Source organism: Lithobates pipiens, unplaced genomic scaffold (assembly GCF_037356315.1).
Source record: "Lithobates pipiens isolate NorthernLeopardFrog02 unplaced genomic scaffold, aLitPip1_a1.2 Scaffold_24, whole genome shotgun sequence".
In the NCBI taxonomy this organism is placed as follows: domain Eukaryota; kingdom Metazoa; phylum Chordata; class Amphibia; order Anura; family Ranidae; genus Lithobates; species Lithobates pipiens.
The window spans coordinates 16,606,665-16,627,092 of record NW_027507786.1 but is presented as its reverse complement, the minus strand read 5'-3'; positions in this window follow the sequence as shown (position 1 = coordinate 16,627,092).

Sequence of the window (20,428 nt, the reverse complement as noted above, 5' to 3'; positions counted from 1 at the left end):
ACACACAGCCACCCCCCCCCCACACAGATAGAATCACTCCCTAGGACACAGTTAGACCCTACAGCGCCACCTAGTGGTTAACCCCTTCACTGGCAGTCACATTTACACAGTAATCAATGCATTTTTAATTGCACTGATCGCTGTATAAATGTGAATGGTCCCAAAATTGCACCAAAAATGTCCGATGTGTCCGCCATAATGTTGCAGTCGTAATAAAAATCACTGATCACTGCCATTACTAATAAAAAATAAATTATTAATAAAAATGCTATAAAACTATCCTCTATTTTGTAAACACTATAACTTCTGCGCAAATAACCAATCAATAAACGCTTATTGGGATTTTTTTTTTTTACCAAAAATATGTAGAAGAATACGTATCGGCCTAAACTGAGGGAAAAAAAATGTTTTTTATATATTTTTTGGGGATATTTATTATAGCAAAAATGAAAAAATATTGTGTTTTTTTCAAAATGTGCGCTTTTTTTTTGTTTATAGCCCAAAAAATAAAAACCGCAGGGGTGATCAAGTACCACCAAAAGAAAGCTCTATTTGTGGGGAAAAAAGGACGCCAATTTTGTTTAGGAGCCACGTCGCACGTCCACGCAATTGTCAGTTAAAGCAACGCAGTGCCGAATCACAAAAAAGTGCTCTGGTCTTTGGCCAGCCAAATGGTCCGGGGCTGAAGTGGTTAACAGCTGCACCTCCTAAACTGTGAGGATCGGATTGTACAGCTCTCCATATTCTCTTCAAGAAGGAGTTTTTTGTTTTTTTTATCATGCTCAGCCTCAGGATGCCTCTCGGCTGGTGAAGAGGGAACTGGTCTAGGTTCAGATCTCAGGAGAATCCACAAACACACAGTCTAAGCCCTTGTACACACGGTCGGAGATTCCGACGGAATGTGTCCTATCGGACCGTGTTGTCGGATAATCCGACTGTGTGTGGTATGCATCGGACTGATTCCGTTGGAATATCCGTCTGACCCAATTTTCCAACATGTTGGAAATATTTTCCGACAAAATGCTCCGATCATGTGTAGAGAATTCCGATCGGACAAAGTGCCACGCATGCTCAGATCTAATTCCTACATCAAAGCTATTGGCTACTAGCCTGAACGTAGTCCTGTCGTGACGAAATAACATCATCACGTTCTGAACGATCGGAATTTCCGACAACTTCGTCCGACCGTGTGTATGCAACAGTTTCGGACAAAATCCGTCAGACAAAATCCGACGGATTTGGTTGTCGGAATCTCCGACCCGTGTGTACAAGGGCTATGAGAGTCGAGTTTTGTTCTGTTTTTTCAAAGCAAATTGACACGTTTTAGGTAAAAAAGGACACAGGTAGCTCTGCCATAGGAGATATATACCGGGGAAAAAAAATATTGTTTAGCAGGGAGCGGGTCTTTTTAGAAGGCTTGAGCGAGTTGTAAAGGCAGAAGGTGCATTCTATGCATTAAGATAAGCCTTCTGTGTGCAGCAGCCCCTTTCAGCCCCCCCCCCAATACTTACCAGAGGCCCCACTCTGTCTAGTGATGGCCGGGACTCTCCCTCCTGATTAGCTGAGACACAGCAGTGGCACCATTGGCTCCCACGGCTGTCAATGAAAGTCAGTTAGCCAATCAGGGGAGAGAGGGGCGGGGCCCAATGGCAGTTACCTGTCTGAATGTACAACCAGGGCTGCAGCTCGGCTCGGGTGCCCCTCACAGCAAGCTGCTTGCTGTGGGGGCACTCGACAGGAGGCAGGGGCCAGGAGCAGCAAAGAGGAACCCGAGAAGAGGAAGGTTAGAGCTGCTCTGTGCAAAACCAACTGCACAGACGAGGTACGAATAACATTTTGTTATTTTAAAAAAAGAACGAGCCTTTACAATCACTTTAAAGTACTGTATATGTAAACGATCACCTTGTATAACAACCCATTCAGTTTAAAACATTTATGTCTATGGTATCATTTTTTTTTTTATAATTCCTTTTCCCCCATTTTTATAAGTGACCACGTTCCCTCTGTCCTCAGCTGCATAAGAGCTGGGGGGGGGAGGGGGAGAAGCATTAACTGATCGTCCCAGTAAATGGCTGTGCAAGGGGGGAGGGAGTGGGGGGCGTCAGCACCAGTCTGAACATTGAAGGAGAGCAGGCTGAGTTCCCAGCGCAGCTAGAGAACTGACCATGGTGTGCTCTCATGCTTAGTGTAGTCAGTTTTTTCAACTGTAAATTTGTATTTATTTTCTTTTGTAATAGAAGAAAAACGCAGATCTTGTACAATGGAGTGTACAACAGTACCGATCTACATACATATTAACATAGGGTGTTTCCCCTCACAAAAACTTGAACATCAGGCTCATCCCTAGTAATGAATATCCTTATGAATGTAGGAGGGAATGTGACCACCCCTCTCTTAAAAAAGAAGGAAAAATAGGAAATAGTATAGAGAAAAGAAGGGAAAATGTGTTCATAGTCAGCGATATAGAGTAAAAGAAAAGAAAGAGAGGAAAAGGGGGACCTCTTTATGGAGGAGAAATAAACCTCATTGTGATATCTTAGGGGTAGCAAATATTTGTATAAAGGATAGCAAATGAATGCTAAAGGTGGCAGTGCATTCTGGGTGTTGCAGCCAAGGTGACCATTGTATCCAGAAGAATGCAAACGCTCCATTTTTTTGGCAAACATAATCTCGTATTGGGTTTGTGTGTTGAGAAGTTGGAGAAAGGTTGTTGTGTCAGGAGGATCGGCTTGTTTACAAGCCAAGGCAATGGCCTTCCTGGCAGCAATTAGACCATGGACTTAGGAAGCAATACGAAGAGAACTGGAGACTTTCCCATACAAGTACTGTACATGGTACAGGAAAAACATATCAGGAGTATGAAATATTGGGTTTTACATATTCAAAACTACACTTTTCCTTTCAAGGGATGGTTCATAGTCAGCTTTTCAACACTCTAAGGGATGCAATAGGAAGTGTAAGGCCGCGTACACACGGGCGGACTGTCTGCCCAACTTAGTCCGCCGAAACACATTTGAGCGGACAGTCCGCTCGTGTGTGGGCTTCAGCGGACTTTCTCAGCGGACAGTCTGACGAACAAAGTCTTACGGAATTTCCATAATTTTGTCCGTCCAAACTTGGTTTGAGCGGACAGTCCGCCCGTGTGTGTGCCAGTCCGCCGTACTTTCGAATTGAGCGGACTTTTCCCGCCCGGAGAAAAGTCCACTCATTTCGAGCGGGTATCCAGGTAGGCGGGGCCCGCGAAGGAGACGTCGCTGGCCCCGCCGCCTGGTATGGACTTAAAGGGGAACCCCAACGCCGAAAAAAATCGGCGTGAGGGTGCCCCCCAAGTCCACAACAGACCCTTGTCCGAGCACGCTACCCGGCCGGCCAGGAAAGGGGGGCGAGCGAGCGCCCCCCCCCCCCTGAGCCGTACCAGGCCGCGTGCCCTCAACATGGGGGGTGCCTTGGGGAAGGGGGGGCCGTGCGGCCCCCCCCACCCCAAAGCACCTTTTCCCCATGTTGATGAGGACAAGGGCCTCTTCCCGACAACCCTGGCCGTTGGTTGTCGGGGTCTGCGGGCGGGGGGCTTATCGGAATCCGGGAGCCCCCTTTAATAAGGGGGCCCCCGGATACCGGCCCCCCACCCTATGTGAATGAGTATGGGGTACAATGTACCCCTACCCATTCACCTGTAAAATAAAAGTACCAAAAAAAAACACAACACACGAGATAAAATATTTTATTGCACAGCTCCGGGGGTCTTCCGTCTTCGGGGGTCTTCTCGCCGGACTCCTCCGCTATCTTCTTGTAGCTCTTTTACTAGCGGAGGAGTCCGGCTTTCTTCCTCGCCGCCGGCCTCTTCTCCCGACTTCAGGGGTCTTGTCCCCCTCTTCGGTTCTTCTGCCGGGCCACCGCGCCTTCTTATAGCTCTTTTAGAGGCGGTGGCCCGGTCTTCTGTCACCGCTGTCGCCGCCGCCTTCCGTTCTTCTTCTTCTTCTTCTTCTTCTTCTTCTTCTCCAGGAGATGTTGCCTCGACGATCTCTCCGGCCGGAATGCCAGGGACACGCTGCGCTGCCACTTATATAGTTACAATGGGGCGGTGTCGCATGGCTTTATGTCACATGAGTTGGTGTCACATGGTGACCCCGCCCCCTTACGATGTCATAGTCCCCATGTGACATCAACCCATGTGACCAACCCATGTGACATATACCATGTGACACCGCCCCATTGTCACTATATAAGTGGCCGCGCAGCGTGGCTCTGGCATTGCGGCCGGAGAAATCGTCGAGGCAACATCTCCTGGAGAAGAAGAAGAAGAACGGAAGGCGGCGGCGACAGCGGCGACAGAAGACCGGGCCACCACCTCTAAAAGAGCTATAAGAAGGCGCAGTGGCCCGGCAGAAGAACCGAAGAGGGGGACAAGACCCCCGAAGTCGGGAGAAGAGGCCGGCGGCGGGGAGGAAGAAAGCCGGGCTCCTCCGCTAGTAAAAGAGCTACAAGAAGATAGCGGAGTAGTCCGGCGAGAAGACCCCCGAAGACGGAAGACCCCCAGAGCTGTGCAATAAAATATTTTATCTCGTGTGTTGTGTTTTTTTTTTGTACTTTTATTTTACAGGTGAATGGGTAGGGGTACATTGTACCCCATACTCATTCACATAGGGTGGGGGGCCGGTAACCGGGGGCCCCCTTATTAAAGGGGGCTCCCGGATTCCGATAAGCCCCCCGCCCGCAGACCCCGACAACCAACGGCCAGGGTTGTCGGGAAGAGGTCCTTGTCCTCATCAACATGGGGACAAGGTGCTTTGGGGTGGGGGGGCCGCGCGGACCCCCCTTCCCCAAGGCACCCCCCATGTTGAGGGCACGCGGCCTGGTACGGCTCAGGGGCTCGCTCGCCCCCCTTTCCTGGCCGGCCGGGTAGCGTGCTCGGACAAGGGCCTGTTGTGGACTTGGGGGGCACCCCCACGCCGATTTTTTTCGGCGTTGGGGTTCCCCTTTAAGTCCATTCCAGGCGGCGGGGCCAGTGACGTCTCCTTCGCGGGCCCCGCCTACCTGGAGACGCGCTCGAAATGAGCGGACTTTCTTTCGCGTGTGTGGGCGAGTCCGTTCATTTCAAAAGTAGGGCGGATTGTATGGCGGACTTAGTCCGCCGTATTAGTCCGCTCAAAAAGTGCCGTGTGTGGGCAAGTCCGTTCATTCAAAAGTTGGACGGACTGTCTGTCGGATTGTCTGACGAACTTAGTTGGGCAGACAATCCACCCGTGTGTACACGGCCTAAGGATGCAAGGAGGAGAGCAAAAAAGGAGAGCAAAAAAAATCCCAAATGTTTTTTGTTCTTTTTTAGATATATTAACAGTAAAAAAGTGAGGTCAGAGTACATTGCCCACATAAAAGAAGATGAAGGGAGGATGGTTACAGGTGACACAAAGAAGGCAACTGTACTAAATACTTTCTTCTCAGTTTTTACACAGGAAAAGGAGGGGTATACCAACCATGACAGTACTGTTATGCCGCGTACACACGAGTGGACTTTTCGACGGACTGGGTCCGATGGAACAAATCCGACAGACAATACAATCGTGTGTGGGCTCCATCAGACCTTTGCTGTCCAAAAATCTGACGGACTTTAGAAATAGATCACGTTTCCAAATTTTGCGACGGACTCGAGTCTGGTTGAAAAATCAGTTTGTGTGTACGCTAGTCTGACGGATAAAAACAGACGCTAGGGCAGCTATTGGCTACTGGCTATGAACTTTCTTATTCTAGTCCGGTCGTATGTCATCACGTTCAAATCCATTGGACTTTGGTGTGATTGTGTGTGGCCAAGTCCGTTCATTCGGAAAGTCAGTCGGAACTCCGCTGAAAGTCCGACGGGAAGACCGTCGGACCTAGTCCGTCGAAAAGTCTGCTCGTGTGTACGCAGCATTAGTAACACATCACAGGACGTACCCTTGTGGCTAACAGAGGCCAGATTCAAAAAAATACTAGATAAGCTTAACACAAATAAATCATAAGGACCAGATGGCTTACACCCGAGAGCCCTCAGAGAACTCAGTCAGGTTATAGCCAGATAGGGATGAGCCGAACACCCCCCTGATTCGGTTCGCACCAGAACTTTCGCACGGACAGAAAATTACTTTAGAACCCCATTGAAGTCTATGGGACTCGAACGTTCGAAATAAAAATAAACAGTGCTAATTTTAAAGGCTAATAGGCATATTGTCCTAAAAAGGGTTTGGGGACCGGGCTCCTGCCCCAGGGGTCGATGCCAAAATTGTTTTTCGGGAGCACTGATTTTAATGACGATTAAAGTGAACAAAAAAATGTGAAATATTCCTTTAAATATCGTGCCTGGGGGGTGTCTATAGTATGCCTGTGAAGTGCCACGTGTTTCCCGTGTTTAGAACAGTCCCTGCACAAAATTACATTTAACGGAAAAAAAGTCATTTAAAACTGCTTGCGGTTTTAATGTAATATCTGGTTCCGGCAATATGGATGAAAATCATTGAGAAAAATGGCATGGGTAGCCCCCCTGCCCATTACCAGCCCCTTTGGGTCTTATATGGATATTAAGGGGACCCTCATACCCAAATAAAAAAAAGGAAAGACGTGGGGCCCCAAGGCCCTATATACTCAGAACAGCAGTATACAGGCGATGCAAACAAGACAGGGACTGTGTAGGTTTGTTGTGTTAAGTAGAATCTGTTTGTAATTTTGAACTGGTACATTCTGAAAGTGTAGCTCCAGTCACAAAATCTATTTTTAAGCTTTTTGGAAAACATGGAAAGGGTTATCACACCTGTATAATTTTTTTTTTCATCTCACTTCCTGTTGTCTCCTTCCGTTTGCAAGTAGGAGACGTTTGTAAGTTGGATGTTTGAAAGTAGGGGCCTGCCCTATATGCTCTGCAGAAATGGCAGAACAAGGTGTTGGTGTTGCCACAACACTGTAAGCCCTCAAAGCGGCTCTTGGTGGGCACTGGAGGGCCCTGCTGTGAACGATTATATCAAGAATTGTAATTACATGCCATTGTTGACCAGTGGTAGAAGAATTGGGCCTTTGGCGGTTGTGGTGGTGATGCTGGTGCCACAACACTATAAGTCCTCACAGTTACTCTCTGTGTGCACAGGAATGGGCCCTGCTGTGAAATATTATATCAAGAATTGTAATTACATGCCCTTGTTAAATGAATTGTTGAATTGGGCCTTAGGCACTGCTTTCTGCTGCCACAACACTGCAACCTCTCCCAGATACTCTAGTTGGAGTGCAGGAATGAGCCCTGCTGCAAAGCATTGCATCAAAAATTGTATTACTTGCCCCTGTTAAACAGGGGCTGAAAAATTGGGCGGGTGGCACTGGTGCTGGTGCCACGACACTGCACCCTCTCCCATATACTCCATTTGGAGTGCAGGAATGAGCCCTGCTGCAAAGCATTGCATCAACAATTGTACTTACATGCCCCTGATAAACAGGGGCTGAAAAATTGGGCTGGTGGCATCACCCAGAACCAAAAATGTTCTTCCAAGATATCAGCGGGATCATTGAGGAGGAAGAGGATAGTCAGTCAACATAACAGGAAAGTCACTCAGCATCAGCATAGGCAGTCTTGAAGGGATGTGACATTTCAAAAAAAATTATTCGGTTACATCAGCTTCAGGTGCTTGGTAGCTGGTGGTGATCAAAGACTGATTCATCTTTATGAAGGTCAGTCGATCAACCGAGTCGGTGAACAGGTGCACCGATTGATCGGTTACAAAGCCAACAGCAGCACTGAAGGTGCGTTCCGAAAGAACGCTGGATGCAGGACAGGCCAGTAACTCAATTGCATACTGTGCAAGCTCTGGCCAGTGATCGATCCTCAAGACCCAGGAAGCCAGAGGATTTTTGGTGGAAAAGGTGTCCAAGTCTGACCTTGCCCCTAGGTATTCCTGCACCACGTAAATCAGACGCTGGCGATGGTTGCTGGAACTGATCATACCTTGGGGCTTCGGACTAAAAAATTGTCTGAATGCATCGGTCAGATGGCCACCTTCTCCACCACTCCTTCTGTGACTGACAGAAGCCTCAGCAACACGTTGTCCAGGACCAGGATTTTGTAACCTCCCAGTCTCTGGGAACGTATTGCACAGACCTTCCTGCAAGGCCTCCCAGAGATGTCTCATCCTCTGCTCCCTCTGCGATGGCAAGATAAGGTCCACAACCTTACCCTTGTACCGTGGATCAAGGAGAGTGGCCAGCCAGTAATGGCCCCTCTCCTTGATCCGAAGAATACGAGGATCCTTCCGCAGGCTTTGCAGGATCAGGGATGCCATGCAGAGTAGGTTAGCTGTGGCATTCGGTCCGGAGTCCCCTGGTTCACTAAGGACAACATGACCTGCAGCCACCTCCTCCCAGCCACGTACAAGTCCACAGGTTTCTTGGGACTGTAAATCATCCCTACAAGAATGCTGCTTCTGATGCTGAGTGCCAGGCTCCACATCCATGCTGACACAATCCTCCTCTTCCTCCTCCTGCTCATCCTCTTCCTTTGTGATGGGTGGGACAGCAGGAACATTGTCTGGATAAAGGGGTCCTTGAGAGGTAAGGAAGTCCTCCTCTTCCTGCCTTTGTTCTGCCTCAAGTGCCCTGTCCATTATTCCATGCAGCGTATGCTCCAACAGATGGACAAGAGGTACATGTCACTGATGCATGCACTGTCCCTGCTCGCCATCCTTGTGGCCTCCTCAAACGGTGACAGGACAGTGCATGCATCCCTGATCATGCCCCACTGGCATGGTGAGAAAAAACCGAGCTCCCCTGACCCTGTCCTGGTGCTGTAGTCGCACAGGTACTCATTTATGGCCCTCTGCTGCATGTGTAGCCGCTGCAGCATGGCCAACGTTGAGTTCCACCTGGTGGGCATGTCACATATAAGGCGGTTCTTGGGCAGGTTCAACTCCTTTTGGAGCTCAGCCAGCCAAGCACTGGCATTAAATGATTGGCGGAAATGCACACAGACTTTCCTGACCTGCTTCAGGACATCCTGTAAGCCCGGGTACCTGCCCAAGAACCGCTGCACCACCAGGTTAAGGACGTGAGCCACACAGGGCACATGGCTCAGTTGTCCCTGTCGAAGGGCGGAGAGGAGGTTGGTGCCATTGTCGCAAACCACCATTCCTGGCTTAAGCTGACCTAGCGTCAACCACCTCTCGGCCTGCCCCTGCAGAGCTGACAAAATATCTGCCCCAGTGTGGCTCCTGTCCCCTTAACAAACCAGCACCCGTACTTGCGTAGCCTCTTGAACGCCTACGGAGCACCGCTGGTTCCGAGAACAGAGCGCTGGAAGAGGCCATGGAGGAAGAAGAAGAGGAGGGGGTGGAGGAGAGAGGTGTGTCACAACCAGTAGTAGCATTTTGGAGGCGTGGTGGTGGAACATTCTCCAACACTACTGCACCTTGTTCCGCATCCTTCCCAGCTGCCAGAAGAGTGACCCAATTGGCCGTGAAAAGGGTAGATACAGGTGTATACTGCGCTGGAAGCACACAACACCCACTAACTCCTGCAGATGGCTGTATTAGAGAACAACAGCAATAAAGGGTAGATACAGGTGTATACTGCGCTGGAGGCACACAACACCCACTAACTCCTGCAGATGGCTCTATTAGAGAACAGCAATAAAGGGTAGACACAGGTTTATACTGCGTTGGAGGCAAACAAGACCCACTAACTCCTGCAGATGGCTGTATTAGAGAACACCAGCAATAAAGGGTAGATACAGGTGTATATTGCACTGTGCTAGAGGCAAACAACACTCACTAACTTCTGCAGATGGCTGTATTAGAGAACTCAAGCAATAAAGGGTAGATACAGGTTTATACTGTGCTGGAGGCACACAACACCCACTAACTCCTGCAGATGGCTCTATTGGAAAACAGCAATAAAGGTTAGATACAGGTGTATATTGTGCTGTGCTGGAGGCACACAACACCCACTAACTCCTGCAGATGGCTGTATTAGAGAACACCAGCAATAAAGGGTAGGTGTACATTGTGCTGTGCTGGAGGCACACAACACCCACTTACTCCTGCAGATGGCTCTATTAGAGAACAGCAATAAAGGGCAGACACAGGTGTATACTGCGCTGGATGCACACAACACCCACTAACTCCTGCAGATGGCTGTATTAGAGAACACCAGCAATAAAGGGTAGATACAGGTGTATATTGTGCTGTGCTGGAGGCACACAATACCCACTAACTCCTGCAGGTGGCTTTATTAGAGAACTCCAGCAATAAAGGGTAGATACAGGTGTATACTGCGCTGGAGGCACACAACACCCACTAACTTCTGCAGATGGCTGAATTAGAGAACACCAGCAATAAAGGGTAGATACAGGTGTATATTGTGCTGTGGTGGAGGCACACAACACCCACTAACTCCTGCAGATGGCTCTATTGGAGAACAGCAATAAAGGGTAGATACAGATATATATTTTGCTGTGCTGGAGGCACACAACACCCACTAATTCTTGCAGATGGCTGTATTAGAGAACTCCAGCAATAAAAGGTAGGTACAGGTGTATATTGTGCTGTGCTGGAGGCACATAACACCCACTAACTCCTGCAGATGGCTCTATTAGAGAACAGCAATAAAGGGTAGACACAGGTGTACACTGCGCTGGAGGCACACAACACCCACTAACTCCTGCAGATGTCTCAATTAGAGAACACCAGCAATAAAGGGTAGATACAGGTGTGTATTGTGCTGTGCTGGAGGCACACAGCACCCACTAACTCCTGAAGGTGGCTGTATTAGAGAACTCCAGCAATAAAGGGTAGGTACAGGTGTATATTGTGCTGTGCTGAAGGCACACAACACCCACTAACTCCTGCAGATGGCTCTATTAGAGAACAGCAATAAAAGGTAGACACAGGTGTATACTGTGCTTGAGGCACACAACACCCACTAACTCCTGCAGATGGTTCTATTAGAGAACAGCAGCAATAAAGGGTAGATACAGGTGTATATTGCACTGTGCTAGAGGCAAACAACACTCACTAACTCCTGCAGATGGCTGTATTAGAGAACTCAAGCAATAAAGGGTAGATACAGGTTTATACTGTGCTGGAGGCACACAACACCCACTAACTCCTGCAGATGGCTCTATTGGAAAACAGCAATAAAGGTTAGATACAGGTGTATATTGTGCTGTGCTGGAGGCACACAACACCCACTAACTCCTGCAGATGGCTGTATTAGAGAACACCAGCAATAAAGGGTAGGTGTACATTGTGATGTGCTGGAGGCACACAACACCCACTTACTCCTGCAGATGGCTCTATTAGAGAACAGCAATAAAGGGCAGACACAGGTGTATACTGCGCTGGATGCACACAACACCCACTAACTCCTGCAGATGGCTGTATTAGAGAACACCAGCAATAAAGGGTAGATACAGGTGTATATTGTGCTGTGCTGGAGGCACACAATACCCACTAACTCCTGCAGGTGGCTTTATTAGAGAACTCCAGCAATAAAGGGTAGATACAGGTGTATACTGCGCTGGAGGCACACAACACCCACTAACTTCTGCAGATGGCTGAATTAGAGAACACCAGCAATAAAGGGTAGATACAGGTGTATATTGTGCTGTGGTGGAGGCACACAACACCCACTAACTCCTGCAGATGGCTCTATTGGAGAACAGCAATAAAGGGTAGATACAGATATATATTTTGCTGTGCTGGAGGCACACAACACCCACTAATTCTTGCAGATGGCTGTATTAGAGAACTCCAGCAATAAAAGGTAGGTACAGGTGTATATTGTGCTGTGCTGGAGGCACATAACACCCACTAACTCCTGCAGATGGCTCTATTAGAGAACAGCAATAAAGGGTAGACACAGGTGTACACTGCGCTGGAGGCACACAACACCCACTAACTCCTGCAGATGTCTCAATTAGAGAACACCAGCAATAAAGGGTAGATACAGGTGTGTATTGTGCTGTGCTGGAGGCACACAGCACCCACTAACTCCTGAAGGTGGCTGTATTAGAGAACTCCAGCAATAAAGGGTAGGTACAGGTGTATATTGTGCTGTGCTGAAGGCACACAACACCCACTAACTCCTGCAGATGGCTCTATTAGAGAACAGCAATAAAAGGTAGACACAGGTGTATACTGTGCTTGAGGCACACAACACCCACTAACTCCTGCAGATGGTTCTATTAGAGAACAGCAGCAATAAAGGGTAGATACAGGTGTATATTGCACTGTGCTAGAGGCAAACAACACTCACTAACTCCTGCAGATGGCTGTATTAGAGAACTCAAGCAATAAAAGGTAGGTACAGGTGTATATTGTGCTGTGCTGGAGGCACATAACACCCACTAACTCCTGCAGATGGCTCTATTAGAGAACAGCAATAAAGGGTAGACACAGGTGTACACTGCGCTGGAGGCACACAACACCCACTAACTCCTGCAGATGTCTCAATTAGAGAACACCAGCAATAAAGGGTAGATACAGGTGTGTATTGTGCTGTGCTGGAGGCACACATCACCCACTAACTCCTGAAGGTGGCTGTATTAGAGAACTCCAGCAATAAAGGGTAGGTACAGGTGTATATTGTGCTGTGCTGAAGGCACACAACACCCACTAACTCCTGCAGATGGCTCTATTAGAGAACAGCAATAAAAGGTAGACACAGGTGTATACTGTGCTTGAGGCACACAACACCCACTAACTCCTGCAGATGGTTCTATTAGAGAACAGCAGCAATAAAGGGTAGATACAGGTGTATATTGCACTGTGCTAGAGGCAAACAACACTCACTAACTCCTGCAGATGGCTGTATTAGAGAACTCAAGCAATAAAGGGTAGATACAGGTTTATACTGTGCTGGAGGCACACAACACCCACTAACTCCTGCAGATGGCTCTATTGGAAAACAGCAATAAAGGTTAGATACAGGTGTATATTGTGCTGTGCTGGAGGCACACAACACCCACTAACTCCTGCAGATGGCTGTATTAGAGAACACCAGCAATAAAGGGTAGGTGTACATTGTGATGTGCTGGAGGCACACAACACCCACTTACTCCTGCAGATGGCTCTATTAGAGAACAGCAATAAAGGACAGACACAGGTGTATACTGCGCTGGATGCACACAACACCCACTAACTCCTGCAGATGGCTGTATTAGAGAACACCAGCAATAAAGGGTAGATACAGGTGTATATTGTGCTGTGCTGGAGGCACACAATACCCACTAACTCCTGCAGGTGGCTTTATTAGAGAACTCCAGCAATAAAGGGTAGATACAGGTGTATACTGCGCTGGAGGCACACAACACCCACTAACTTCTGCAGATGGCTGAATTAGAGAACACCAGCAATAAAGGGTAGATACAGGTGTATATTGTGCTGTGGTGGAGGCACACAACACCCACTAACTCCTGCAGATGGCTCTATTGGAGAACAGCAATAAAGGGTAGATACAGATATATATTGTGCTGTGCTGGAGGCACACAACACCCACTAACTCTTGCAGATGGCTGTATTAGAGAACTCCAGCAATAAAGGGTAGGTACAGGTGTATATTGTGCTGTGCTGGAGGCACATAACACCCACTAACTCCTGCAGATGGCTCTATTAGAGAACAGCAATAAAGGGTAGACACAGGTGTACACTGCGCTGGAGGCACACAACACCCACTAACTCCTGCAGATGTCTCAATTAGAGAACACCAGCAATAAAGGGTAGATACAGGTGTGTATTGTGCTGTGCTGGAGGCACACAGCACCCACTAACTCCTGAAGGTGGCTGTATTAGAGAACTCCAGCAATAAAGGGTAGGTACAGGTGTATATTGTGCTGTGCTGAAGGCACACAACACCCACTAACTCCTGCAGATGGCTCTATTAGAGAACAGCAATAAAAGGTAGACACAGGTGTATACTGTGCTTGAGGCACACAACACCCACTAACTCCTGCAGATGGTTCTATTAGAGAACAGCAAAAAAGGGTAGATACAGGTGTATATTGTGCTGTGCTGGAGGCACACAACACCCACTAACTCCTGCAGGTGGCTGTATTAGAGAACTCCAGCAATAAAGGGTAGGTACAGGTGTATATTGTGCTGTGCTGGAGGCACACAACACCCACTAACTCCTGCAGATGGCTCTATTAGAGAACAACAATAAAAGGTGTTAGGTACCTGGGTGGTGAGCCTGACTTGGTGGAAGGAGACCTCTCTTACGGTGCTAGTTCAAGTCCCCCTGGAGTGGGAACAGTGGGACAAGAGCACAGCGGGGAAGGAGCGTCTGGCCAGATGCTGCAGCGGATGCGGATGAGATGGAGATTCTTCCAGATGCAGGAACCTCAGCAGCAGAGGACAGCAAGTGATGGTTGGAAAGCTGGCTGTGACGGCTGGGTGGATGGCCACGGGTCTTGAGAGGCAGTAGCAGGTCCCGGAAGGTCTCTGAGCAGGGGTCTAAGCAGAACCGACAGCAAGCAGGAACCGGCAGGGGAGAGGCAAGAAGAAACGTCAACAAACAGAGGTTCAGCAATGGTAATCAGTCCGAGAGAGGTCAGGCAAGCCGGGGTCGGAGCAGGAGAGAGCAGCAGAGTCAGACAGGAGCCGGGTCGGGTAATCAGGTATACTTTCGGCAGATAAACGGGTTGCTTCAGGTACTTGCTGCAGACGAACAGCACAGAACATCTGCAGCTGTACCTTTAAAAAGGGCCACTGGCGCCAATCGTGTTAGCGCGCACACGTGCACGCGCGCGCTGCGTGCGCACGCGAACGACGTGCACACGCGCATGCCTGAGGTGACCGGCGGCGCGCGTGCACGCGCCGACCCGCGGCGCGAGTGCGTAAGCGCGAGCGGCGATCAGCTCGCACAGAACGGACGGAGCCCTGACATTGCCCCCCCACAAGGGGCAACCTCCGGGTGCCCCTAGCGACCCTCTTTTCCGGGTGCGCGGAAAAGAAGACCCAAATTAATCTGTCAGCGTGCAGGTTAACAGCAGGTTCCCAAGAATTACTCTCCGGCCCATAGCCCTTCCACTTAATCAAGAACTGACCTTGTCCCTGCGGTCTTCTGAAGTCCAAGATGGCCTCCACCTCATATTCCTCGTTTCCATTAACCAGCACAGGCTTAGGTGGTCTTGTTCCTCTATCAGGAAAGGGATCAGGTACAGAAGGTTTGAGCAAAGATACATGGAAAACCGGGTGTATTTTCATGGAGTCAGATAAGGATAGCTCATAAGACTTCATTAATCCTCCTTTTAACTGGAAACGGCCCCAAAAATTTGGGTGCCAATTTCTTGGAAAGCCAGGCTAATTTCAGGTTAGAAGTAGAAAGCCATACCTGATCCCCGACTTGAAGAACCAGTTCTCCTCTTCTCCTTTGATCGAAGACCTTCTTGCTGTCCGCCTGGGCCTTAGCTATGGCTTCTTGTAGGATCCGATTGTTGCGATGGAGGAAGGACACCGTGTCCTGGACTGCTGGAACATGGGATTCTGAAAGGAGATCAGGAAGAAAAGACAAATGGAAACCATAATTTGCAAAAAATGGAGACTGCCCCGTGGCAGAATGACTGGCGTTGTTATAGGCAAACTCCGCCAAGGGCAAAAGAGATACCCAATCGTCCTGTACAAAAGACGTAAAACATCTAATATACTGTTCAAGAGTCTGGTTGGTACGCTCTGTCTGTCCATTGGTCTGGGGGTGGTAATCGGAGGACAAGGCCAGTTCGATCTTCAAGGTCTCACATAGGGCTCTCCAAAATCGAGAAGTGAACTGGACCCCCCTATCTGACACGATATTAGTGGGTACCCCGTGAAGTCTGATTATCTCCCTAATGAAGATGTGGGCCGTCTCGGATGCAGAGGGGGTTCCCTTCAAGGGTAGGAAATGGGCCATCTTGGACAAGCGATCACACACCACAAAAATGGCCGTACAGTTCTCAGAGGGAGGAAGTTCGACAATAAAATCCATGGTGATCATCTGCCAGGGTCGGTCGGGTGCAGGGAGTGGTTTTAGCAGCCCCCAGGCCCGATTTCTGGAAACTTTACTTCGACTACACACGGGGCAGGAGTTAATGTACTGTTTACAAAATTCCCCCATGCCAGGCCACCAGAAGGTACGCTGTACGAGCTCCAGTGTCTTGCGGAAGCCAAAGTGCCCTGCGAGGGGGTGATCATGAAGAAAGCCCAGAATCCTCATTCGGACGTCTTCAGGGACAAAGATTAGATTGTCTTTCCATAGCAGACCCTCTCTGGATGCCAATGTAGTCCCCGGAGGACAAGATGATTTAAGGGAAGCTTCTCTTAACTGGGACAGCAGGTCTGGCTGGACGAGCAAGAAGGTGCTAGCAGGAAGAATGGTGTCTGGGGGTGCGGTGCCCTTGGAACCATCAAACATGCGAGAAAGCGCATCCGGCTTCACATTTTTTGAACCAGGACGATAAGTAATATGAAAGCAGAACCGAGAGAAGAAGAGGGCCCAGCGGGCCTGCCGAGGCTTCAAACGTTTAGCGGTACGGAGATACTCAAGGTTCTTATGGTCAGTGTAAATTAGTACGGGATAAACCGCCCCCTCCAGTAAGTATCTCCACTCCTCTAAAGCAGAATTGATGGCTAGCAACTCCCGGTCCCCCACGTCGTAGTTTCTTTCCGCAGGAGAAAGTTTTCGGTAAAAGAACCCTACGGGGTGCATCAGATCATTGTTGCCCTGACGCTGGGAAACCACTGCCCCCACCGCTACTTCGGAAGCATCGACCTCCAAGATATATGGTCGAGACGGGTCAGGATGGCTGAGAATGGGAGCAGAAGTGAACAAGTTCTTGAGTTTCTCAAAGGCTACCTGTGCTTCAGGGCCCCAATTGAAGCGCACGTTTTGCTTAGTGAGCTGGGTGATAGGGGAGATGATGGCAGAAAACCCCTTAATGAACTTTCTATAAAAATTTGCAAAGCCCACAAAGCGCTGAATCCCCTTTTTGTCAGTGGGAGATGGCCACTCGAGAACAGCGGATACCTTCTGCGGGTCCATTCTAATACCTGCTGGGGAAATTTCAAGGCCTAGAAATTGAATGTCCTGCTGCTCGAACTTGCATTTTTCAGCTTTGGCGTATAACCCGTGTTGCCGGAGCCGGAGCAACACCCTGCCGACGTGCCCATGATGTTGTTCCAGAGACCCGGAGAAGATCAGGGAGTACACAATAACAAAAATGTCTAGAAAATCCCGGAAAACATCATTTATCAGGTGCTGGAAGGTGGCAGGGGCGTTGCAGAGCCCAAAGGGCATAACCAGATACTCGTAGTGCCCAAAACGAGTTCGGAAAGCAGTCTTTCACTCGTTGCCAGCCCGTATACGAACCAGGTTGTATGCTCCCCTCAGGTCTAACTTGGTAAAGATAGTAGCCGATCTCAGCTTCTGAAAAAGTTCAGGTATCAAGGGTAGAGGGTAACGGTTCTTAACCGTAATCTTGTTCAGCTCCCGGTAATCCACACAGGGCCGAAGTGACTGATCCTTCTTGGAGACGAAGAATATTCCGGCACCAGCAGGAGATGTAGAGTGGCAGATAAACCCCTTTTTAAGGTTTTCAGCAATGTAGTCCTTCAGGGCTTCTTGTTCTTTTTCGGACAGAGGGAAGATGCTCCTGGAAGAAGCTCAATGGGACAATCATAGGGACGGTGCGGGGGAAGGGAATCAGCCCCCCGCTTACTGAAAACATCCAGGAATTCGTGATATGGCTCAGGAATTGACTAACACAAGTCCAGGTCTGAGTCCAGACAGAGAAGCGCTCCAGGCTGAGCAGGAACTCCAGGAAGGCAGTGTTGAAGGCAATAGGGGGATAGAAACTTCACCACCCCGGCGGACCAGTCAATGGTGGGGTTATGGGCCTGAATGCCTAGGATCACCGGAAACAGTGGTGAAGAAATTACGTCAAAAGTCAGTAGTTCTGTATGCTGGCAAGAGGTGGTAGCTAGTAGTGGAAGGGTCTCCTGGGTGACTTGACCGGATTTAATTTGAGAACCGTCTGCCAGGAAGATGGAAAGTCCATTGGGCTTCCTCCGAAGAGGTATGGAATGCAAGTCGGTGAAGGCAGAGTCGATGAAGCAGCTGCAGGCCCCGGAATCAAGGATAGCGTTGACGCGGACTGTCTTTTCCTGAAGCTGTAATGAAAGTAGAAGAGTAATGTGGGAGGTGTTGGCTGGCAAGGTTACAGAACTGCTGGACACAGAAGAAAGGCACTTACGTGTCTTAACAGGGCAGTTGGTCACGTAATGTCCAGATTCTCCACAATACAGGCATAAGTTCAATTGCCGGCGCCGGGCTCGCTCTTCAGGTGACAAGGTAGGCCGCAGTAGTCCGAGCTGCATGGGTTCCTCAGAGGTTTGAGCTGCGCTGGCAGGTCCCCCTTGAGGGGAAGAAGTGAAGAAAGGTGCCGGAGAAGGGGTTCTTGCAGTCATCCAGGCTGGTCTATGGGGTTGAGAGGAGCGTTCAGCCCTTCGCTCACGAAGCCTCCGGTCAATCTGGATGGCCAGAGCAATTAGGCCTTCCAAAGAGTCCGGGGTACCAACACGGGCCAGTTCGTCTTTAAGACCTTCTGACAGACCTATACGGAATTGATGTCTCAGGACCGACTCGTTCCACTGGGTGTCTGCGCTCCAGCGTCTGAAGTCCGAAACATAGTCCTCAGCCGTTCTACGGCCTTGCTGAAGCGCAGATAAAGCAGATTCCGCAGTGGCAGTCCGCTGAGGATCGTCATAGAGCTGAGCCATTCCTTCGAAGAAAGATGAGAGGGTCTGGGTGAGGGAGTTATCGTTCTCCAGAAGATGATGGGCCCAGGACTTGGGTTCTCCTTGCAGAAGGGAAATGACAAATCCCACTTTACTTGCTTCCAGAGAGAAGGTTCTGGGCTGAAGGGCGAAATACAACTGGCAGGCGTTGCGAAAGGCCCGAAACTTGGAACGGTACCCTGAAAACCTTTCCGGAATAGGTACCCTTGGTTCAGGTGGAAGCATCATAACGGGAGAGTGAGTAGTTGGTTGAGCAGGAGGAGGCGGAGGTACCGTGACTGTTGGACCGGAACTAGATAGGTGCTGGACACGTTCCTCCAACCTGGTGTAACCGTCCTGAAGGGATTTCACGGCCTGAGTGAGGGCCGCAAGATGCGAGCAGATCTCCTTCATGGCGGAGGCCCCTTCCGCAGACTCAGTCATGGCTGTTCGTACTGTTAGGTACCTGGGTGGTGAGCCTGACTTGGTGGAAGGAGACCTCTCTTACGGTGCTGGTTAAAGTCCCCCTGGAGTGGGAACAGTGGGACAAGAGCGCAGTGGTGTAGGAGCGTCTGGCCAGATGCTGCAGCGGATGCGGATGAGATGGAGATTCTTCCAGATGCAGGAACCTCAGCAGCAGAGGACAGCAAGTGATGGTTGGAAAGTTGGCTGTGACGGCTGGGTGGATGGCCACGGGTCTTGAGAGGCAGTAGCAGGTCCCGGAAGGTCTCTGAGCAGGGGTCTAAGCAGAACCGACAGCAAGCAGGAACTGGCAGGGGAGAGGCAAGAAGAAACGTCAACAAGCAGAGGTTCAGCAATGGTAATCAGTCCGAGAGAAGTCAGGCAAGCCAGGGTCGGAGCAGGAGAGAGCAGCAGAGTCAGACAGGAGCAGGGTCGGGTAATCAGGTATACTTTCGGCAGATAAACGGGTTGCTTCAGATACTAGCTGCAGACGAACAGCACAGAACATCTGCAGCTGTACCTTTAAAAAGGGCCACTGGCGCCAATCGCGTTAGCGCGCACAACGTGCACACGCGCGCGCCTGAGGTGCCCGGCGGCGTGCGTGCACGCGCCGGCCCGCGGCGTGAGTGCGCATGAGTGCGCCCTGACAAAAGGTAGACACAGGTGTATACTGTGCTTGAGGCACAAAACACCCACTAACTCCTGCAGATGGTTCTATTAGAGAACAGCAAAAAAGGGTAGATACAGGTGTATACTGCGCTGGAGGCACACGACACCCACTAGCTCCTGCAGATGGCTAGAGAACAGCAATAAAGGATAGATACAGGTGTATACTGCGCTGGAGGCACACAATACCCACTAACTCATGCAGACGTCGGAACACTACACAAGGCCGCCGCGCTGGCGACCTTATATAGTGTGAGGCGTGTACTAAACACCCTGAGCTATAATTGGCCACAGGCATCCTGCCTGTGGCCAATTATGGTTCTCCTCGCTTCCGGCGATGTGATTGGCCAAGCATGCGGGGGTCACAGTGCATGCTTGGCCAATCATGAGCCCAGCGCAGTGGCGCAGTGCATTGTGGGCCATGAGCGCCACACGAATTTGGCGCGAACGACCCACAGAGTTCTGGCTTCGCCGATCGAGCGAACAGACAGTGTTTGAGTCGAACATGCGTTCGACTCGAACACCAAGCTCATCCCTATAGCCAGACC